This window comes from Protopterus annectens, chromosome 2.part1, assembly GCF_019279795.1.
Source record: "Protopterus annectens isolate FY-2018-M chromosome 2.part1, PAN1.0, whole genome shotgun sequence".
NCBI lineage: Eukaryota > Metazoa > Chordata > Ceratodontiformes > Protopteridae > Protopterus > Protopterus annectens.
The window spans coordinates 1,381,220,788-1,381,241,531 of NC_056729.1; the positions used below are offsets into that span (position 1 = coordinate 1,381,220,788).

A 20,744-nucleotide genomic window follows, 5' to 3' on the forward strand; every position below is an offset into this window, starting at 1 on the left:
TCACTATGTATAACAGCTCTTAAGATTTTGCTGGGATAGCAACTACACCAGGTGCTAAAAGTGCCTACCAGCGATAAAGGTAAAACTTTAATGAATTTTCAGTTAGTTCCCATAACAGGAAACATATTAACAGTGCAGTAGGATTCCACACTGCAGATGCAGACGGCTGAAGGAATGACTTTTTTTCATCTTTTAAACATACTTACTTTCTCTCTCTCTCAAAATATTCAACTTTTAAAACTGCAAAACTGATGTTTTCATTCTAAAAGTGCAGTTAACATATTAAAAGAACTATATAAAAAACAAAATTAGATTATAAAATATTCTTTTTGGGATCATTATTTATCCCGGTATAGTAGTTAAGAGCATTTAAACAGAAAGCATAGTGGTGTAAAACCTTACCATATCAGTAGATGTCCTTCTCTTCACTGCTGCAGTATTCTTTACATAAGGGATCTCCTGATGAGGATAGCCCAATGTACGTACAGTATACCAAAGACTTTAGTGTCTACAAGGTTGTATGCTCCCAGCGCAACACGTAGGGAATAAAGGTGATGTACGGACATACATACTTCAGAACCAAAATGTCCTTACGGATCAGGAGGAGCATGTGCATCCACGAGGAGGAAAAAGAAAAGAATCCCTGTCCAAGAGGATAACAAGAATAGGGAAAAGCATATGGGATAGCAGGGAGGGAGGGAGAGAATATTGCAATAATGAAGAGAAGGACATAGTACAGTTGTGTACACTTACCATAAATGTAGATGTTCGAGTGTATTCACTGTTGCAGTCATCACACTTGGGTTATCTGCCTGCAGGTAGCCCTCAGTCGGCCTGAATACCAGAGACTTAGTACTTCTCTGTCGGTTGCTGTCGCTCCAGGACTGATGTCAGGTCGTCAGAGGTATAAAAACAGGCAGCCGATGCCATTACATCAGTTTTTCTTGCCCCAAATGTCAGGAGCGCCCCAAATAGGGAGCTAAGTTATGGTGGGGGAAAAAACACCAGTAAAAAGTAAATACCAACACCAATACCAATACCCTGGAAGGAGTGAGTAATAGGCATAGAGAGGAGAGAGAGACAAGAAGGCCGGAGGGAGGGAAACCAGGACTGCAACAGTGAATACACTTGAACATCTACATTTATGGTAAGTGTACACAACCGTACTATGTTCTTTGTGTTTCGTTGTTGCAGTCATCACACTTGGCTTGATTCCCAAAGCTGAAGAAGGGTGGAGGCAGTCAAGAAGAGTTGGGGCTGGCTAGTATGCCCTGCAGGACTGCTGTTGAAAAACCCGCCCTGGATTTGGAAAAGATAGGCAGGTGGTAATGTTTGGTGAAGGTGTGTACAGAACTCCAGGTAGCATCTTCCAGGATATCCCTGGTAGGGACACCACTGAGGAATGCTGTAGAGGTAGAAGTTGCCCTAGTGGAATGTGTTCTGACCCCCTAAGGTGTTAGTTTCCCATGGTGCTTGTAGCAGAAATGGATGCAGTGTGCTATCCATTTGGAAACTGTTTGTCTTGAAATGGCCTTGCCCACTGCCTGTGGTGCAAAGCTGACTAGTAACTAGTCAGATTTCCTGAAGGGCTTAGTCCTATCAAGGTAGACCCTGAGCTGTCTGAGCAAGTCCAAGGAGTGCAGGATCCTTTCCGCTTTATTTTGAGGATTAGCGAAGAAGGCTGGCAAATGGATAGATTGGTTGAGAGCCACACTGGACACCCCTTTAGGCATAAAGGAAGGGTTAGTCCTGAGGGAAACCCTGTCAGCATGGAAAATAATGAAGAGTTCCACAGCCATAAGTGCTTGTAGCTCAGAAACTTTTCTAGCTGAAGTGATGGCCAGAAGCAAGGCTGTTTTCCAAGACAGGAAGTTTAACTCTGCTGACATTGCAGGCTCAAAGGGGGATAGCGTGAGCTTTTCCAGTACAAAGTTAAGGTCCCAAGCAGGGGTGGTTGCTCTCCTTGGCGGCCTTAAGTTGTTTGCCCCTCTCAGGAACTGTTTGATAAGAGGGTGAGAGAAAAGTGGTGGCTCAGCGTTGTAATGAGCCGAAATCGCAGAGGCATAGATTTTAATGGAGAAGGATAGGCCTCTGTGGAGTAGATTTGCTAAGTAATCCAGGATTACAGGCAGGGAGGGCAGAATTGTGTCCTCTCCTTTAGACTGAATCCAGGAGCAGTACCTTTTCCACTTAGCATAGGATTTCCTTGTACTGGGTCTTCTGGCTTCAAGGATGATGTCCAGCACCTGCTTGCTTAGGCTGGTTACTGGGGGAGAATTCAAGGAATAAGGCAGGCTGCAAGATTTAGGGTTTGCAGTTGCGGATGCAAGATCTGTCCCCCCTGCTGAGAGGGCAGGGTTGGGTTCTGGTGTAGGTGCCAGGGTGGCACTGGTGACAGGCTGCGCAGGAGTGGGTACCAGTGTAGGCATGGCCAGCCTGGGGCAATCAGAATTGCCCTTGGTCTGTCCTGTCTTATCTTGAGCAACACATTTGAGAGAAGGGGGAAAGGCATAGATTGAGATTTACCCACTGGAAGGATAGGACATCCACTTTCCAGGCCCTGCTGTGCGGTGTCCTGGTGCAGAATTTGCTGAGCTGGTGATTGCAGAGGGAGGCAAAGAGATCTACCTCTGGTGTCCCCATTTCTGAATCAGAAGGTTGAAGGTGCTGGGCTCTAATTGCCACTTGTGTGGGTCTTGGAGATTTCTGCTCAAGTCGTCTGCCAGTGAGTTTTATTTGCCTGGCAGGAATTGAGCTTGCAGATTGACCTGCATGTCCAATGCCGTGTTCCACAGGGCCATGGCTAGCCTGCAGAGTGGGCAAGAGTGGGTTCCCCCCACTTGATGATGTACCACATAACTATGGTGTTGTCTGTTTTTATCAGCAGGTGTCCTGGAGAGAGTAAGGATCTGAAAACTGTTACAGCACGCTGCACCGCTAGCATTTCTTTTTGGTTGATGTGCAGATGAATCTGACTTGGGCTCCAGTGGCCCTGAATGCACTTGCCATCCATGTGTGCTCCCCAGGCATAGTCTGATGTGTCTGTGGTAAGGGTCTGGGCAGCGTGGGGTTGAGTAAAGGGCAGTCCCTTGTTGTGATTGCATGCCACTGCCCACCACAGAAACTCTGTCCTTAGGGGTCTACCTGATAACGCCGAAAGCTTGAAACGCCGACGACGAGAAGACCGACACCAGAAGATCGACAACGAAGATGCCCGACAGTTGAGAATCCCAATGCTGAGAACACCGACACGTCAAACGAGCGCTAATGGGTAAGTATGCGGTAGTGACGGACGTCAGGGTTAGGGTGTGGGTAAGGTAAGTGTGTGATAGTGATGGTCTATAGGGTTAGTGGCGGATTAAGTGAGTTAGGGTTAGGGTGCAGGTCAGGTGAGTGTGCAATAATGATGGACCTTAGGGTTAGGTTTAGGGTTTGGGTTAAGGTTAGTGCATAGATAGTTGTGTATGTAAGGTTCAGTGTAGGTTTGTAAGGTTTTTGGTGTGCTTGTGTTGTGTGTGTGCTTTTTGGACAGGGGATTTGTTTTGTTTGTTGAGTGTTGGGATTGTGGTTTGTTGGGAATGTGACGTTTCGTGTTTCTGAACTTTCGGTTTTGTGGTGTCGGTGATTTCGTTGTCTGTGTTTTAGCGCATCAGTGATGTCAGGTAGACCCGTCCTTAGACAGGGTATGATAGGAATGACAGTTTCCAGGTCCTGAGAATGTTGGCACCAAAGACTTTTTAAGTACCACTAAAGTTTTCTCATATGCAGTCTGGCATATGGAAGTAGTAGGATGCATGAGGCCATGAACCCTAGAGCCTGCAGGATTTTCCTTGCAGATAGCTGGGTTCTGGTGGCCACTTGAGTAAAATAGTATGTCAGATAGGCTTGTTTTTCTGGAGTTGCGGAATGCCATCTGGGATGCTGTGTCCAAGCTTGCTCCCAGGAATACAATATTTTGACTGGGGACTAGTTTTGATTTCTTTTCGTTGGTGTACCCCAGGGAGGTTAGAAGGTTTATTACAAATGTCAGGTGCTGCACCAGCATTTCCTGACTGTCTGCCTGAATCAGGCAGCCGTCCAACTACGAATAAATTTGAATATTTCTCTATCTGCAGTAAGCAATGGCTGGAGACAGGCATTTTGTGAATACTCTGGCAGCAGTGGATAAGCCAAAGGGATGTGGAGAGAACTGATAATGCATAGATCCTGCCCTGAAGCGTAGATATTTCCTGCATGAGTCCCTTATAGGGATGTGCAAATAGGTTTCTTTTAAGTCTAGGGTGACTAACTAGGCAACTTTGGCTAGCATAGGTAGAAGCTGCTGCAGGGTGAGCATTTTAAATTTTGGTACCACCAGGAAGGTGTTGAGAATTGAAAGATCTAGGATTGGGCAACAAGTGCCTTCTTTTCTGGGTACCAGGAAAAGTCTGGAATAGAATCCTTGACCTGTCTGTTCTGCAGGAACAAGTTGAATTGCCCTTATAGAGAGCAGGGATTGAACCTGGTTTTGTGCCTCTGCCCACTGGTTTGGAAGAAGGTCTGGGAACCCTTTTGCGGTTGGCAGTGAGTGGAAGTAAAACTTATACCCCTGGGATACAATGTTGAAGACCCATCGGTCTTTGGTGATGGGAATCCAGTTTTTTTGCATGAAGGGCAAGTTTTCCTCCTAGGGGCACAAGCAGTTGGGCAGAGGTGAGGAGTGGAGTTGAGAAGTTACTGGGAATTCTTTCCGTAAGGGGGGTGGCTTAGCACTCCCTGCTTTAAAGGTGGAGGCACTCCATTGCTTAGATCTCTGCATACCCTGAGACTGTAATCTGGGTGGTCTGTTTCCCCTGGGTCTAGTTTGAGATGGCCTTGAGGGAGCTAGAAAGGATCAATGCTTCGAGGGGGCAATGCTTACTGAATCTAGGAGGCTGTACTTGCAATAATCCTTTAACTGTCTGCACAGACTTAGCTTTTTCTTCCATATTTTTAAGAACCTCTTCTGCTTTGGTGCCAAACAGATTGTCCTTGTTCAAAGGAGCGTCTAATAACTTTGATTTGGCATGGTCTGGCAAAGTCTGCTCCTTAAACCAAGCATGCCTTCTCACTACAGAACCAGTGACTGTTGCCCTGCAAGATGCTTCTAGGGTGTCAAAGCCACACTGCAATGTATGCTTGCTGACTTGGCTTGCAGAATGCCTAAGCTCTTGCAATTCTTTATTTTCTGCACAGTCTGTAAAGGTTGCTATTTTTTGCTTAATAAGTTCCATGATGTGTTGTTGGTACTTCAACATGTGAAACTGACAATTCAAAGCCCTAATGGCGAGAGTTGCAAAGGTACATACTTTCTTACCCCATCAGTCCAAAGCTCTGGAATCCCTGTCCGAAGGGGTGGGATTCTTAGCTGTAGTTGCTTTGATACCTTTAGGCCCCTGGAAAATGATCTCTGGATCAGCAGTAGGATTTTTGAAAAGGAATTTGTGAGAGTCAGGTACTCTGTAGTACCTGGCTGGTTTCCTAGGAGCAGGGGGTAAAGTATCAGGAGTAAGACTGGATTCCATAAAGACATCATCAACAACTTCCAGGACTGGGGAGTATTGCTAAAGGCCTATGTTGTGGCAAATCTAGAAATTCTCTGAGTCTCTTTTTGGACTGAGGATAGTATTTGTATTCCCAATGGAAATGCTCTCTTAAAGTATGTAAGGTTTCACCAAAAGAAAAGTCCTCTGGAGAAGAGGCAGAGGAAATGGATTCCTCTGCATCAGAATCCTCATAAGCAGATGAGGGCATGTCTTCATATTCAGATACCTCAGAGTTGTCGGACTCTTGGTCTGTTGACGCTGCAGGGGACTGGTCTCTTTCTCTTAGCAGGGAAAGGCTGACTTCCCCTAATCAGCATAAGGTCTTCTGCCATTTTAAGAATTTGATGTTGTGGCAAGGGAGCAGGTGCATGCACTTTGGTCGTTGGTTTTCTAGGCATAGCGTGTACACTTGGCCTTAGAAACTCGGTAGAGTTAGACAGAACTGAAGACACGAAAGTCGTTGGTTTGTGTCAAACATCGGTAGTGCAAAGAACTTCCTCAGAAGCCAGTGCCTGCTCAGTGGCTCTGGACCCATCCAAGGTAGAGACATCCGCAAGTTCCATAGTCGAAGAAGAGTCTCGCGGCATACCGGACTCTGAACGGGTCTCGGTAGAGGCCTGTGAATCCACTGAAGCGGTCATCAGGGGCTGCAAAAGCATCTCACTGAGTACTGGCGAACTGGCAAATAGCTTAACAGAAGCATCTTCGGCAGCTTTGGACCTGTGCGGTCTGTCTCTGTCTTTATCCTTACTTTTTTTGGAATATTGGTAGACGGATGGCTTACCGAAGCCATTTTGGAATACAGAGATCGAGAACGAAAGTATTTTCGGCCTCAAAACTTGGACCGAACCACAAAAGGAGGGGGAGTATCAATATTCGTCAAAGATACCCACACCTCCAGGTTGGTGGCACAGCACGAAGCATCAGAGACTATCCATGTGCAACTAACAGTGGGTAACACTGCCTTCCAGTTTACAGCCTGCTACAGACCACCCTCCCAAACCCAGGAACCCCACTCGGCCTTCCTGAGAACACTGGAAAATATGAAGGTCTCTCCAAACACCATTATATTGGGTGACTTCAACTACCCAACCATAGACTGGGAGCATTACTCTAGCTCCAACACCCTAGCCCAAAGGTTCCTAGAATTTATAAACTCAAATGCTATGGAACAACTTGTTACCACTCCCACAAGAGGGGAAAACATACTGGACCTGATCATCACCAACATGGGGACTCTATGCTCCATACCAGAAGTGTATCCCTCACTGGTAAGATCAGACCATAAACTAATCTCACTGGATATTCACATCCCGACCCCACCCCATGCCCAGAAAACCACAGTGAAAAACTTCTCTAAAGCAAATTTCACACTCCTCAAAACCAAGGTGGAATCCTTCAAAGCTCCCGGGCCTGTGGATAATACGGCCCAGACCTCAAAATCCTTTATAAACGCATTCTATGAACACCTTCAGGAATGCATGGATCATGCAATCCCAAATAAAACCAAGACCCAATCCTCCAAAGGCAGATGTCCTGTCTGGTGGACCCCAGCCATAAACAAACTATACAATAGAAGGAGGAAGCTACTACATGATAGAGCAAAATCCCAAAAAGGGAAGGCATCTCTGATCAGTATTAGCAAAAAACTACGGGCACTCATAAAATCGTCTAAGGCCAGCTTCGAGAGAAAAATTGCACAGGACACTAAGGATAATCACAAGGCTTTCTTTAGTTATGTTAGGAACCTAGGTGGGAATTCCCAGATATGCTCAGAATTAGTCCAAAATGACAAAAAATACACCGAACCCACAGACATTGCCAACATCCTAGCTGACAGGTTCAGCGCAAACTTCTCTCCCCCCCCCCTCTCCACCAAAAGGGCTAATATCTATCCCAGCAGAGTGCTGCCCCCCTGACATCTCAGATGCTCAGGTAAGAGCTGCCCTCTCCAAAGCAAGAAACACAGCATCAATGGGACCAGACGGTGTCCCGGGCTGCGTCCTACATGAACTCCAAGAAGAGCTAAACCCAAACCTAAAACTACTGTTCAATCTCAGCCTTACTACAGGATATGTACCCAAAGAGTGGCGTACAGCAACAGTGGTCCCTCTAAACAAAGGTGGTGCCTCAACGGATCCTGGAAACTATCGCCCCCATAAGTCTGACTAGCTTGGTCTGCAAAGTTATGGAAAGGATCATCATGGACCTTATAAATAAAGATATTGAGGACCTGCAGACACTGGATCCTACCCAGTTTGGCTTTGTTAAGGGCAGATCCTGCCTCTTGAACCTGGTCGATTTCTTTGAAACAGTCACCAAGGCCATTGACAAGGGAAAGGTGGTCCACACAGCCTACCTGGACCTCGCAAAAGCCTTTGATACAATACCCCACTCGGGCATTATAGATAAGCTCACCAGCTTAAATATAAACCCCTATGTCACTAGATGGGTTGCAAACTGGCTCAAGGACAGAACCCACATGGTTAGAATAGCTGGAGCCATGTCAGACTCCAAACCAGTTACAAGTGGCGTCCCACAAGGCTCAGTCCTGGGACCTCTCTTGTTCGGTACATATTTCTCGGAGGTACAGGCCAACATGGAAGGACTGTGGCTGACCAAGTTCGCAGATGACTGCAAACTGGGCGCCATAATAGACTCTCCAGCCAACACAAGCATCCTCCAAAAGGCCTCATAGAAACAGACAACTGGTGCCAGAGCCGTGGCCTCAAGCTAAACGCCAAAAAGTGTATAGTCATCCCCTTTGGCAAAAACAAAGTGCCCACAAATTACCACATAGGTGGTAATCCATTAAGTACAGAAGAAGTAATTAGGGACCTGGGGACCCAAGTTGATAGCAATCTCTCATTTGACAACCACGTGGCCAAAGTGGTTAGAAAAACATTTTATATAGCCCACCTAATCATGAAGGGATTCACATCTAGATCAGGGGAGGTCATCGTGCCTGTTTACTCATCCCTCATCAGGCCCATAATTGAGTACAATGCCCCTTTTGGGATGTACCTTACCAGACACCTGCAGCAACTGGAAAGACCCCAAAAGTACCTCACCAAGAGGATCAAGGGGCTCAAACAGATGCCGTATGCTGCCCGGTTAAAGAAACTCCAGCTTTACTCAGTGGCATACCGCCTGCTCAGAGGCGATCTGTGTGTGACGTATAAAGCCATGTCCAACCCGGAATTAATGGAAATGCTGCACCTCAGAAAATCCAAATCCCATAGAGCTACGCGCTTGAGGGACTTGAACCTCAGCACTGAAATAAATAGGACATGCTGGAGAGACAGATTCATAACCCAGAGGCTCCCTTCACTCTGGAATAAAATCCCAGTCCAGGTTAGGCAGAGTCCCTCACTGACTCTCTTCAAGAGGAATCTTGATGAGTGGATGGGAGATCGTAGGTTTACCCCGGGTATCACTTCTGTGTCACTGTTAGACAGAGGCACAGTATACTAACCTTGATAAAGGGCATAGCAAAATTAATTTGGCTAGGCTTATAAATGCCCTAGGGCAGATAGCCTAGTATGAACCTATGAACCTATTTAGTGACAATAAGGGCCCGACGACGAATGGTTCGGGCATTGAACATGGCACAAAACCAACAGCGAGGTATGTCATGGTGTGGGCTTAAACAGGTGACACAGTAAGAATGAAAATCTTGGTATGGTATTTGCTTTCCACAGGCAAGCCAATTGTTAATTTTTTCTGGCATCGGTTAGAGCAAGAAAAAAGGGTCCCCAATGGAGTACTTAGCTTCAGAAGATTTCAGGATGATTCAGTTTGTAAATGTAAAACTCAGGTAGCGGCCGACCGGCACTTCTGCGAAAGGCTTCTCCTTTAGGCTCCTCGGCAAGAAAGACTGATGTAATGGCATCGGCTGCCTGTTTTTATACCCCTGACGACCTGACGTCAGTCCTCGAGTGACAGCAACTGACACAGAAATACTAAGTCTCTGGTATTCGGGCCGACTGAAGGCTACCTGCAGGCAGATAACCCAAGTATGATGACTTCAACGGTGAAACACAAAGACATCTACTGTTATGGTAAAGTACAGTTGTGTACACTTACCATAAATGTAGATGTTCGAGTGTCTTCACTGTTGCAGTCATGACTGTAGGGTTCTCCCTTGCCGGCAGGCAGTCCTTGGTCGGCCAGAATCCCAAAGTCTGGGTCCGGCGTTAGCTGCTCAGCCATGCCCCCTGACGTCAGAGCGCCAGGAGTATAAAGCTGACAGCCGACGCCATGTTCTCCAGTTTTTCTTGCCCCAGATGTCAGGTGTTCCAAAATGAGTAAGATCCCATACCCCTTGCAAATACACCTCAGAAGAAGGGTGAAGAAGTGAACCACACAAAGAAAAAATAAGAGGGGACAGGAGGGAGGGTAACCCAGACTGCAACAGTGAAGACACTCGAACATCTACATTTACGGTAAGTGTACACAACTGTACTATGTTCATCGTGTTTCACTGTTGCAGTCATGACTGTAGGGTTGAATCCCAAAGCAGAATAAAAGGGAGGTGGTCATAAAGTAGAGGCGGCGGCTAAAAGGCCCTGCAAGACTGCAGAAGCAAAGCCTGCCCTAGACTTAGAGTAGAGAGGTAGATTGTAGTGCTTGGAAAAAGTATGCACTGAACTCCAAGTTGCAGCTTCCAAAATGTCTTTGGTAGGAACTCCCCTGAGGAAGGCAGCTGAAGTGGCAGCAGCTCTGGTAGAGTGAGTCCTTATACTCCCTGAGATTTGCTTTCCATGGTGTGAATAGCAAAATCTGATTCCATGAGCAATCCATTTAGAAATGGTCTGTTTTGAAATGGCTTTACCTTGGGAACTTGAAGCATAAGAAACAAACAATTGCTCTGATTTTCTGATGTCCTTGGTTCTGTCCAGGTAAAAATGTAGTTGTCTATGTACATCCAAGGAATGCAAGATCCTTTCCCCCTTATTTTGAGGACTGGGGAAAAAGTTGGCAAGTGAATAGTTTGATTTAAAGCCACTTTGGAAACCACCTTAGGCATGAAAGTAGGATTAGTCCTTAAAGACACCCTGTCTTGATGAAAAATAATATAAGGTTCCACAGCCATGAGAGCTTGCAACTCCGAAACTCTCCTGGCAGAGGTCAGAGCTAACAGGATAGCTGTCTTCCAAGATAAAAACTTGATGTCAGAAGTGGCAGCAGGCTCAAAAGGAGGTAAGGTGAGTTTTTCCAAAACATAGTTGAGATCCCAAGCAGGAATAGGTGGAGATCTAGGGGGCCTTAAGTTCTTAGCTCCTCTAAGAAACTGTCTCATGAGCTGGTGGGAAAAGATTGGAGGGTCTGTATTATAATGAGCAGAAATAGAAGAGGCATGTATCTTTATGAAAGAGAAAGAGAGATCCTTATGTAAGAGGTCTGTCAGGTAAAGCAAAATCAGAGGAATGTTAGGAATAAGAGGATCTGAATCCTGAGCCTGCATCCAGGAGCAAAATCTTTTCCATTTTCCTGCATAAGATTTCCTAGTGCTAGGACGTCTGGCTTCTAAAATGACATCCATAACCTGCTTGGGTAGGAGAGAATGAATCATGGACCCTGGATTAACCAGGCCGCCAGGCTGAGAGTTTTGACATGGGAGTGCAGAACCTGACCCTGGTGTTGGGACAGAAGGTTCGGAGTCTGTGGTAATACCCAAGGGGGCTCCAGACAAAGGTTTTTCAGTGTTGGGTACCAAAACTGTCGAGGCCAATTTGGGGCCAGCAATATTATCATCTTGGGCTTGCCCTGTTTGATCATTAATAACACCCGTGGAAGAAGAGGTAGAGGCGGGAAGGCATACCCCGAGAGGTTTCTCCAACTGAATGATAGTGCATCCACTTTCCAAGCTAGTTCGTGGAATGTCCTGGTGCAAAAAATCTGTAGTTGATGATTGAGATGGGATGCAAAGAGGTCTATGTGAGGACATCCCCAGACTGCTGTAATCATCTTGAATATTTCGGTGTCCAGCATCCATTCGTGTGGGTCTGACAGGTTTCTGCTCAGACTGTCTGCCAGGAAGTTCTGCTTCCCTGGTAGAAACTGAGCTTGAAGGTCCAGTTTGCAAACTAGAGCTGTGTTCCATAGATTCATGGCTAGTCTGCAAAGAGGATAGGAATGAGATCCCCCTTGCTTGTTTATGTACCACATAACTGTGGTGTTGTCTGTCCGTATCAGTAGCTGTCCTGGTTGTAGAAGATTCCTGAAAGCCAATAGAGCGTTCTGAACAGCTAACATTTCCTTTAAATTGATATGCAGGTGCTTCTGATCCTTTGTCCAAAGGCCCTGCAGACAGTTGCCCTGAAAATGGGCTCCCCATGAATAATCTGAAGCGTCCGTGGTTAGTATCTGAGTGGCTGGAGGCAGACTGAAGGATTTTCCGTTGTTTAGAGTGCATGCCTTGGACCACCAAAGGAATTCCTTTTGAAGACAAGGCAGGATGGTTATCTGTATGTCTAAACTGTGGCAATGCTGAGACCATACACTTTTTAGGTACCACTGTATTTTCCTCATATGTAGTCTTGCATATGGTACGAGAAGGATGCAGGAGGCCATGTAACCCAAAGCCTGCAGGAATTTCCTTGCAGATAGCTGAGTTAATGTTGCCAAGGTTTTGAAAGTTGAAGCCAGCTGTAATTGTTTTTCGTATGTCAGAAATGCCATCTGGGTTGTTGTGTTTAGAAGAGCACCCAGAAAATTTATCTGTTGGGAGGGTGTCAAATTTGACTTTTTTATGTTTAAAGTGAATCCCAGGAACTTGAGAAGATTCTGAACAAATTCTAGATGCTGGAGTAAGACATCCCTGCTGTCTGCCTGAATAAGACAGTCGTCCAGATAAGGGTAAATTTGAATTCCCTTGAGTCTGCAATACGCTACTACTGGAGCCAGGCATTTGGTGAAGACCCTGGGCGCAGTAGACAATCCAAAGGGCAGCGCAGAGAATTGAAAGTGCCTCGATCCGGCCTTGAACCTGCGGTATTTTCTGCATTCCTGCCTGATGGGAATGTGTAAATATGCCTCCTTTAAATCCAAAGTTACCATCCATGCATTTTTGGTCAGCATTGGAAGTAGCTGCTGTAGAGTAAGCATCTTGAATTTTGGTATCTCGAGGAAAGTGTTCAAGACTGACAGATCCAGAATGGGCCTCCATGAATTTTGCTTTCTGGGGACTAGAAAGAGCCTTGAGTAAAAACCTTGTCCCATCTCTGAGAGTGGAACCAGTTCTATGGCTTTCATAGCCAAGAGAGCTTCCACCTGGTTTAAGGCCTCTAACCATTGATGTTTTGGAAGATCCGGCCTTCTGCTTGGTCTTGGAAGGGTATGAAAATGGAATTTGTAACCTCTTGAAACCACATCCAGAACCCACTTGTCTTGGGTTATATGAGTCCAATTTAGGTGAAAAAGAGAAAGTTTTCCTCCGAGAGGGGCTTCCAGGCAAGAAGTTCCTGCAGCCCAACAGAGGGAGTCATTGAGCCTGTTTTCTATGAGCCTGCGACCTGTCCTCTCCTTCCCTAGGGGTGGAAGCAGTCCACTGTCTTGGTCTATAAGAGGCTTGCGTTTGAGGCCTACCTCGGGAGTGTCTGTATCTACCCCTCTGAGGCCTGTCTGAATTGGGAAAGGACCAATTTTTTGTAGGCCAATTCCTACTAAATCTGGGTGGCTGTACTTGTAAGAAATCTTTAACCGTTTGCATGGATTTTGCCTTGTCCTCCATCTTCTTTATCACCTCTTCAGCCTTAGGTCCAAACAAAACATTATGCTGAACAGGAGCATCCAATAACTTAGCTTTTACTTGATCTGGCAAGTTTTGTTCCTTTAACCAAGCATGCCTTCTAATGACTGTGCCAGAGGCAGCAGCCCTACAAGAAGCCTCCACGGCATCAAATCCACAGTGTAGACCATGCTTCCCAACTTGTTCAGTGGCATGCATTAAGTCATGTAATTCCTTATCATCTGCACAGGTGGAAATGGAAGATATCTTTTGTTTCAAAACAGACAGAAGAAATTGCTGGTATTTCAGCATATGAAATTGACAGTTTAAAGCCCTAATAGATAAAGTAGCAGAAGTGTACACTCCCCCCCCCCATCTTTCTAAAGATCTGGAATCCTTCTCAGTGGGAATGGGGTTTTTAGCAGTAGAGGCCTTAACCCCCTTAGGACCCTGAGAAATGGTTTCAGGATCAGCAGTAGGATTCTTGTATAAAAACTGGTGGGAAATCAGGAACCCTATAATACCTGTCTGGCTTGACAGGAGCTGGAGGAAAAGAGTCAGGAGTTAAATTAGCCTCCGAAAAAGCATCATTCACAATATCCAAAATAGGAGGAATAGCCAGGGGTCTATGTTGGGGAAGAAGAAGAAAATCCCTAAGTCTTTTCTTAGATTCCAAGTACTCCTGTCCTTCCCAGTGAAAATGTTCCCTTATTTCATGTAAAGTTTCCCTAAAAGAGAAATCCTCAGGGGGAGCATCAGAATCCTCACAAGGAGGGAAAGAATACTCCTGGTCAGAAGAAGAAACTGAAGAAACAGAAGCCTGATCAGAGGAGTCATAATACACTTCCTGCCTTGGCCTTTTATCTGGAGGGGGATGTGAACCCCTAATCATAGTAAGTAAGTCCTCCACCATCTTAAGCTTTGCCTTTATTAGAAGTTGAGTAGGCCTGAAAACCCCTTCAGAAGCCGGTACCTGCACAGCGGCTCTGGACCCATCCGAAGGAGCATTGTCCAAAGGTCCTGCAACAGAAATATTCAAAGGCCTAGTTGGCTCCTCGTGGGAGTCCGTTTCGGCCATCGGTTCCAAAATGGCCGACGACAGGGGCTGCAAAAGCGCCTCACTGACGACGGCCGAACCTGAAGCTGGCTCTGCTTGTACAATATCGTCCAATTTGGACCTCGGAGGCCTGTCTTTATCCTTGCGTCGTTTGTGAACTCCGGTAGCCGGAACCGAGTCCGACGACATTTTGTAATTAAAACGCCTACCGAAGTAATGAAATGCAAAATCGTACCTTCGTTTAATCGTACGTTGATTGAATCTAGCACAAAACCGACAACTAGCTACGTCGTGGTCAGGGCCTAAGCAAGGAATACAGTAAGAATGAAAATCCTTATGAGGTATTTGCTTCCCACATGAAATACAATTATTAACTTTTGCTGACATCGGACTGGAGCAAGAAAAAAGTTTCAACGGGGTACTTAGCTTTGAGTAGGAGAAGAAAGTCTTCGGACTGAAGTACGTTAATAAAAAATTGTCAGGAGTCAGCCGACCGGCAAATGCGAACTGCTATCACCGCACGGCAAGAAAGACTGGAGAACATGGCGTCGGCTGTCAGCTTTGTACTCCTGGCACTCTGACGTCAGGGAGCATGGCTGAGCAGCCGACGCCGGACCCAGACTTTGGGATTCTGGCCGACCGAGGACTGCCTGCCGGCAAGGGAGAACCCTACAGTCATGACTGCAACAGTGAAACACGATGAACATCATTTTACACAACTGTACTATGTCCTTCCATATCACTGTTGCAGTATATCTTATGTATGGGAGAGTACAAAAGCTCAAGAGGAAACCTGGGAGGAGACAGGCACTTGACAGCCCTCTACAAAGCCATGCAGGCTAGCCCTGGCTAGCCAGCTCTTGGTCTGGAAATAACATCCAACTTCCAATGCTTAGTGAAGGTAGGAATACAAGTCCAAGTAGCAGCCTCAAGGATGGAAATGGTATCAGTCTTTTGAAAAAGGCACCAGAAGAAGCAACAGCTCTGGTAGAATGAGCCTTTACAGAAGATGAGACATTTACCATGAAAAGAATAACAAAAAGAAATGGCCTTAGAAATCCAAGAAGAGGTGGTTTGTTTAGAGACTGACAAACCCAAAGACCTGGAATAAAAGGAAACAAAAAACTATCAGATATGCAAATAGCCTTTGTCTTATGCAAATAATATCCGAGATATCTATACAAATCCAAGGTGTGAAGAACCTTCTCAATGGCAGACTGTGGAGAAGAAAAAAAAGAAGGCAAATTAACAGACTGATTAAGAGACAACTCACTGACCACCTTGGGCATAAAAGGAGGACTAGTACGGAGAGACACCATGTCCCTGTGAAAAACAAAAATGGGAGGAACAGTCATGACAGCCTGAAGCTCAGATACTCTCTTAGCTGAAGTAAGGTCTAAAAGAAAAACAGTCTTCCAAGTACAATGTTGTAAGGAAGCTGAAGCAGCGGGCTCAAAAGGAGCCCGAGCCAAATTTTCAAGAACAAAACTGAGGTCACAGGAAGGCAGAGTAGGCTTTGTGGGAGGCCTGACATGAAGGACGCCCTTAAGAAATTGTTTGACCTCAAATCTTGAGGCCAAAGGAGGGACTAAGGGCAGATGAGCAGAAACTGCTGATAGGTGTGCTTTCACTGAAGAATATGCCAACCTGGCATGGAGTAGACCATACAAATAAGACAGAACCATAAGAACCTGCACTAAAAATGCATCCTGGTTTCAAGACAGGCACCACACAGAAAATCTCTTCCATTTAGATAAATATGATTTTCTGGTACAGCCAGCCTGCAAAGAAGGTAGGACCTTGTACCCCCTTGTTTGCTGGCATACCACATCACTATGGTATTGTCTATGAAAACTTTGAGGGGCCCAGATTGAAAAAGGGCATGGAAGGCCTGAAGAGGAAAAAGGAGAGCCCTCATTTCCTTGATGTGATCTGACTTCTGGTGAGGCAGAGACCCTGGACCTTGAAAGAGTTGAAGGAAGTTCCTCACCCCCTGTCTGAGGCACCCAAAAAGAGCTTGAGTCAGAACTGGAGGCTGCAAAGGAAGCACTGGGTTAAGAGAAAGCTGACAACTCCACCACTGATGCTTTAACTTATGACAGGGAAGGAAGGGAACTAGGAAGGCTGGGGGTGGGGGTGAAAGTGTTGAAGCCACACATATTTGGGATACCAGTGAAGCTTTCTCATACAGACTCTGGCCAGAGGCAGCATAGGAATGGTGGAGGTCATGAACCTGAAAAGCCTGACCATGACTGAAGCCAGAGGAAGAACAGAATAAAAAGATGCAATCAAAAAGAGTGCCTTGTGGAGCAGGCAGGGGGGGGTACCAGCATGGGAAGGGTCTGGATCCTGCAACCAAGAAAAACATGATCCTGAAAAGGAGTCAAGACTGATTCTTGAAAGCTTATGGTGTACCCCAGACTATGCAGCACAGAAATAGTAAACTGGAGGTCCTGAAACAGAACCTCAGAAGACAAGGCCTTAATGAGCAGATTGTCCAAATGAGAAAATATCTGAACCCCTCTCATTTTCCAAAAAGCAAAGAAAGGAGCAAGATGTTACGTGAATACCCTTGGGCCAATATAGAGGCCAAAATGCAGATGACTGAAAATGCAAGGAAGAAATGCAAAAAAATTCCTGAAAAGGGGATGGATGGGGATGTGAAGGTAGGCATCCTTGAAATCAAGAAAGACCAGGAATGCCTGGGGAAGAAGAGGGAATAAAGTTTGAAGAGACAACATCTGAAAGGAGAGGACCTTCAGAAAGGTGTTTAGCTGAGAAAGGTCCAGAATTGGCCTCCAGGTGTCCTCCTTTCTGGGAAGCAGGAACATTCTAGAATAAAAACCTTCCCTTCTATGGCAGGGATCACAACCTGAATAGTGCTCTTGGCCATAAGAGAATGAAGCTCCCCTGGAAAGAGAGGAAGCTATTCTCAAGGAGGTTGAGGGATGCCCAGAAAGGGAGCAAGAGATTTCCAAACCATGAAATACCCCTGGTGGATGATGGACAGAACCCAAGAGGCTGTTGTGATCCTTAACCAACTTGGAAGGGACATAAAAGATAAATGGACAAGGGAACCTGGTCAAGGGAAAGGGGAACCAAACTGTCGAATGGAACTTGGCTTGTCCTGAAAAGGTGTTTTCTGAGAAACGGGTATGTGTACATTTAGCAGGAGGTACACATCTAGAACCCTTCTCATCCTTAGGTGGAGGGTGAGGCTGTCTGTAAACAAAAGCAGATTTGGAAGGGCAATTTCTCTGAAACCTAAGGATAGGAGAAACAAAAATATGTTCCAACTCCTGCAAAGCTTTACCCTTATCCTGGAGGGATTTAAAAATTCAGCATCGGAGCATCCAATAATTAGGCCTTTTACCCTACCATCCCACCATGTTGCTGTTTTTTTAAACTCAACCATCTTTTTAGTTGCCAGCCCCTTATGTTAATTTGACCATATATCCCCTACCCTCTCCTCTTTCATTGGCTATGGTGAGTAAGCACAAAATTATAATTTTGGGGAATCACTCCCCTTCGACTATTTAAATTTGTTGGTCATCCCACTGTATTTCATAGAACCAGAACACAAACTGTCCACCCCCTTCCAATCTAGCTTGTTTTTTTAAAATTAGTCGCTCTTCTCTTACATAGATAAAACTTACGTTACCCCTCTTTCATATCTAACTGCATAGTATTAGGACACTCTGCAGCTGTTACGATATTAACCCATTTTCCATCTCACCTTTAAAATTTGCAACATCTACTCCAAGACTACTAATTACTGGGGAGCCCACATTCTGCCTGTGAGTAGTCAACTTGAGATTAGTGCTTCTGTTTTGCTCATGTTGAGAGAAAAAGGACATTATTTCCTGGGGGCTGCTGATCACCAGAAAGCCTAAAACTGCTCCATAGGTGCCAGCTTGGAATATATGCATATACTTTGCTCCTGGTGAGAGTGTATACATTCCCGACCGTTTCTGTTTAGGAAGTGAGCGTCTCTGCTTGACCTTCCTGATTGGTCTGGTTGCTCTTCAAAGCATCTACCAGGAAAAGGCTACAATAAACCTACAGTCCCTTACATCATTTGAGATAAGATTTTGGATCACCAAAACAAACTGTGACCTGTTTCTCATCTTGGGATTAGTGCTACTGTTTTGCTTCTGGTGACAACAGGAAGCAAAGGGGCACTGTATTCCAGTAGAGTGAAGCTGTAGTGAGGCCTACACTAGTAGTAGGCAGCAGCCATTCGGGTGACTCCCCTCTTTTCATCATTTCTGATAAGCTAATTCTTTCTTTCCATGAAGTACTGCTTGATTTGCTTCTAACTTCAGAATATCTGTCTAAATACTTCATCCATAAATTATCAGGCTCTATTTGTTTCCCCTCAAGTACTTGTAAGTGCCCTGTATAGCCACAGATACCATGAGTTGACTTTTTTCCTGAAAAGCACCATTGAAATTTCACCAATACCACGATGCACACAGGACAAGCAGTTTGCAGCGACAGGCACTGCACTCAAAGTTACAAACCAGATACTCTTGACATTACTTTATATTCTCACTCCAACTATCAATAAAAAATGGTCTGTTGCCATGGATATGAACTTTCCCACTTTCTCCGTTACCAGCTTGGTGGATATGTCATCCTGAAGCAATGTACAAATTGTCTCATGTTTACTGACAACTACTTAAATCTCAAACAAACTGATACGGTAAGTGACAGATGTATTTACACAATGCCACTGGAGGCAAAGCTTTCACATCAAAGTACTCCTAATGTCAATAAAGTTGTCAGTAGTACAAACGCTGCAACCATCACACACAATTCAAAGCAGACACATAGATCCACATATACTGAGGCACTTAAATTTAACCTTCCTAACCCCAAAGACCCTCTAGACAAAGCACATATAACAAACACCTTTAGCAGCCCTGAATGCACTCTTTCAAAACAACACCCACATCAACACATACAGTCATATCTCATGGAGCCCCTACTTCTAAGCCCATAAGGCAAGCCACCGTGCATTGCAACATTCTGGTCACTGGAGACTCCATTGTGAGGCACACTGATGCCCCTCTCACCAGGCTGAGTAAGGAGAAAGTCACAGTAAATTGCTTATATGGGGCCAGGATCCATCACATTACGCATGCACTCAGGTCAATGGACCACAAGTACCAGTGTGAGTCAGCTATAATCCATGTGGATGTAAATGACCTGAGACATACCTCCTTAGACGATATGAAGAGACACATCATGGAGCTCTTAGAATATGTGTCCCAGACTGGTACAGCCTATCACTACGCGGCATTTTACCTTCTCCAAGGATGATGCCGCAATACGAACAAAAGATGACTGACTTTAATAATTGGCATAGTTTCTGGTGTCATTCTAAGGGGGTGCAATATTTGTCAGCATGGAAGGTACACGTTCTGTTGCTCTCCCCTCTAGGCTTTCAAATATTAGCCAAAACATTGTCCTTCACCGTAGTGTTTTTTTAGGTAATGCCAATCTGAAAGTACTTCTGACATAGTAAATCAAAACCAAGAAAATCTATAGGTTCAATGCTAGGAGTCCAAACAAAAAACACCACTGCTTAGAAGATCTCTTCACCCTACAGAATGCTGATGTCTGTGCGTTCACAGAGACACAGTTTAAAGCCACAGAGAGAACACCAACAGTGTGAGGTTACAATGCTTTCCACACATTTAGACCAGCTATTACAAAGACAGAGACTAAAGGTAGAGGTTTCTTGATTTCCATCAAAAATAAATATACCTCAAGGCTGGACAAACAGGACAATGCATGTGAGCTTCTTCATGCTCAAATCATCATAGGCAAAATCCAATACCACTTCCTTGCAAGCTTTAGGTCCCCCTCTATGACCCAGGAAACTCTTACCATATATTTACACTTACTGGAAAACACTCACCCTCCAGCCCAATACCATATTCATAGGAAATGTCAAATAGCCCACTATTAACTGGGAAGCATATGCAACACCAAACGTACAGTCACAGAGATTTCTGAATTTTGTAAACACAAACTCCCTGGACCAGATTGTCAATATGTCAACCAGGGGGTTTACCCATACTAGATCTGGTCCTCACTAATATGGGAGAGTGCTGCACATCTCCTAGTGTAAAGTCTTCTCTGGTAAGGTCAGACCACAAAATGGTCTCTTCTGAAGTAAAAAAATAAAACAAGGAATCCCAGCTACCCATGGAATATTCAAGATATTCTAAGACTGCCTTCCTACTATTAAGTGATAACCTGGCAAAATATCAAACCTCTGTAAACCATGAAAATACTGCTGCCTACACAGAAGTGATTACAGAAACAGCTGTACAAGCCTGTTAATAGCTGCACACAGGCAGCTGTACCAATCAGGAAGGAC

General features: G+C 45.2%; 1 protein-coding gene across 2 annotated transcripts in view; it reads right to left on the reverse strand.

Annotated features, from left to right (window-relative positions):
* DRC1 (dynein regulatory complex subunit 1) overlaps positions 1 to 20,744 on the reverse strand; it is a 2,270,880-nt gene that overhangs the window by 1,735,863 nt on the left and 514,273 nt on the right. The window lies entirely within an intron of this gene.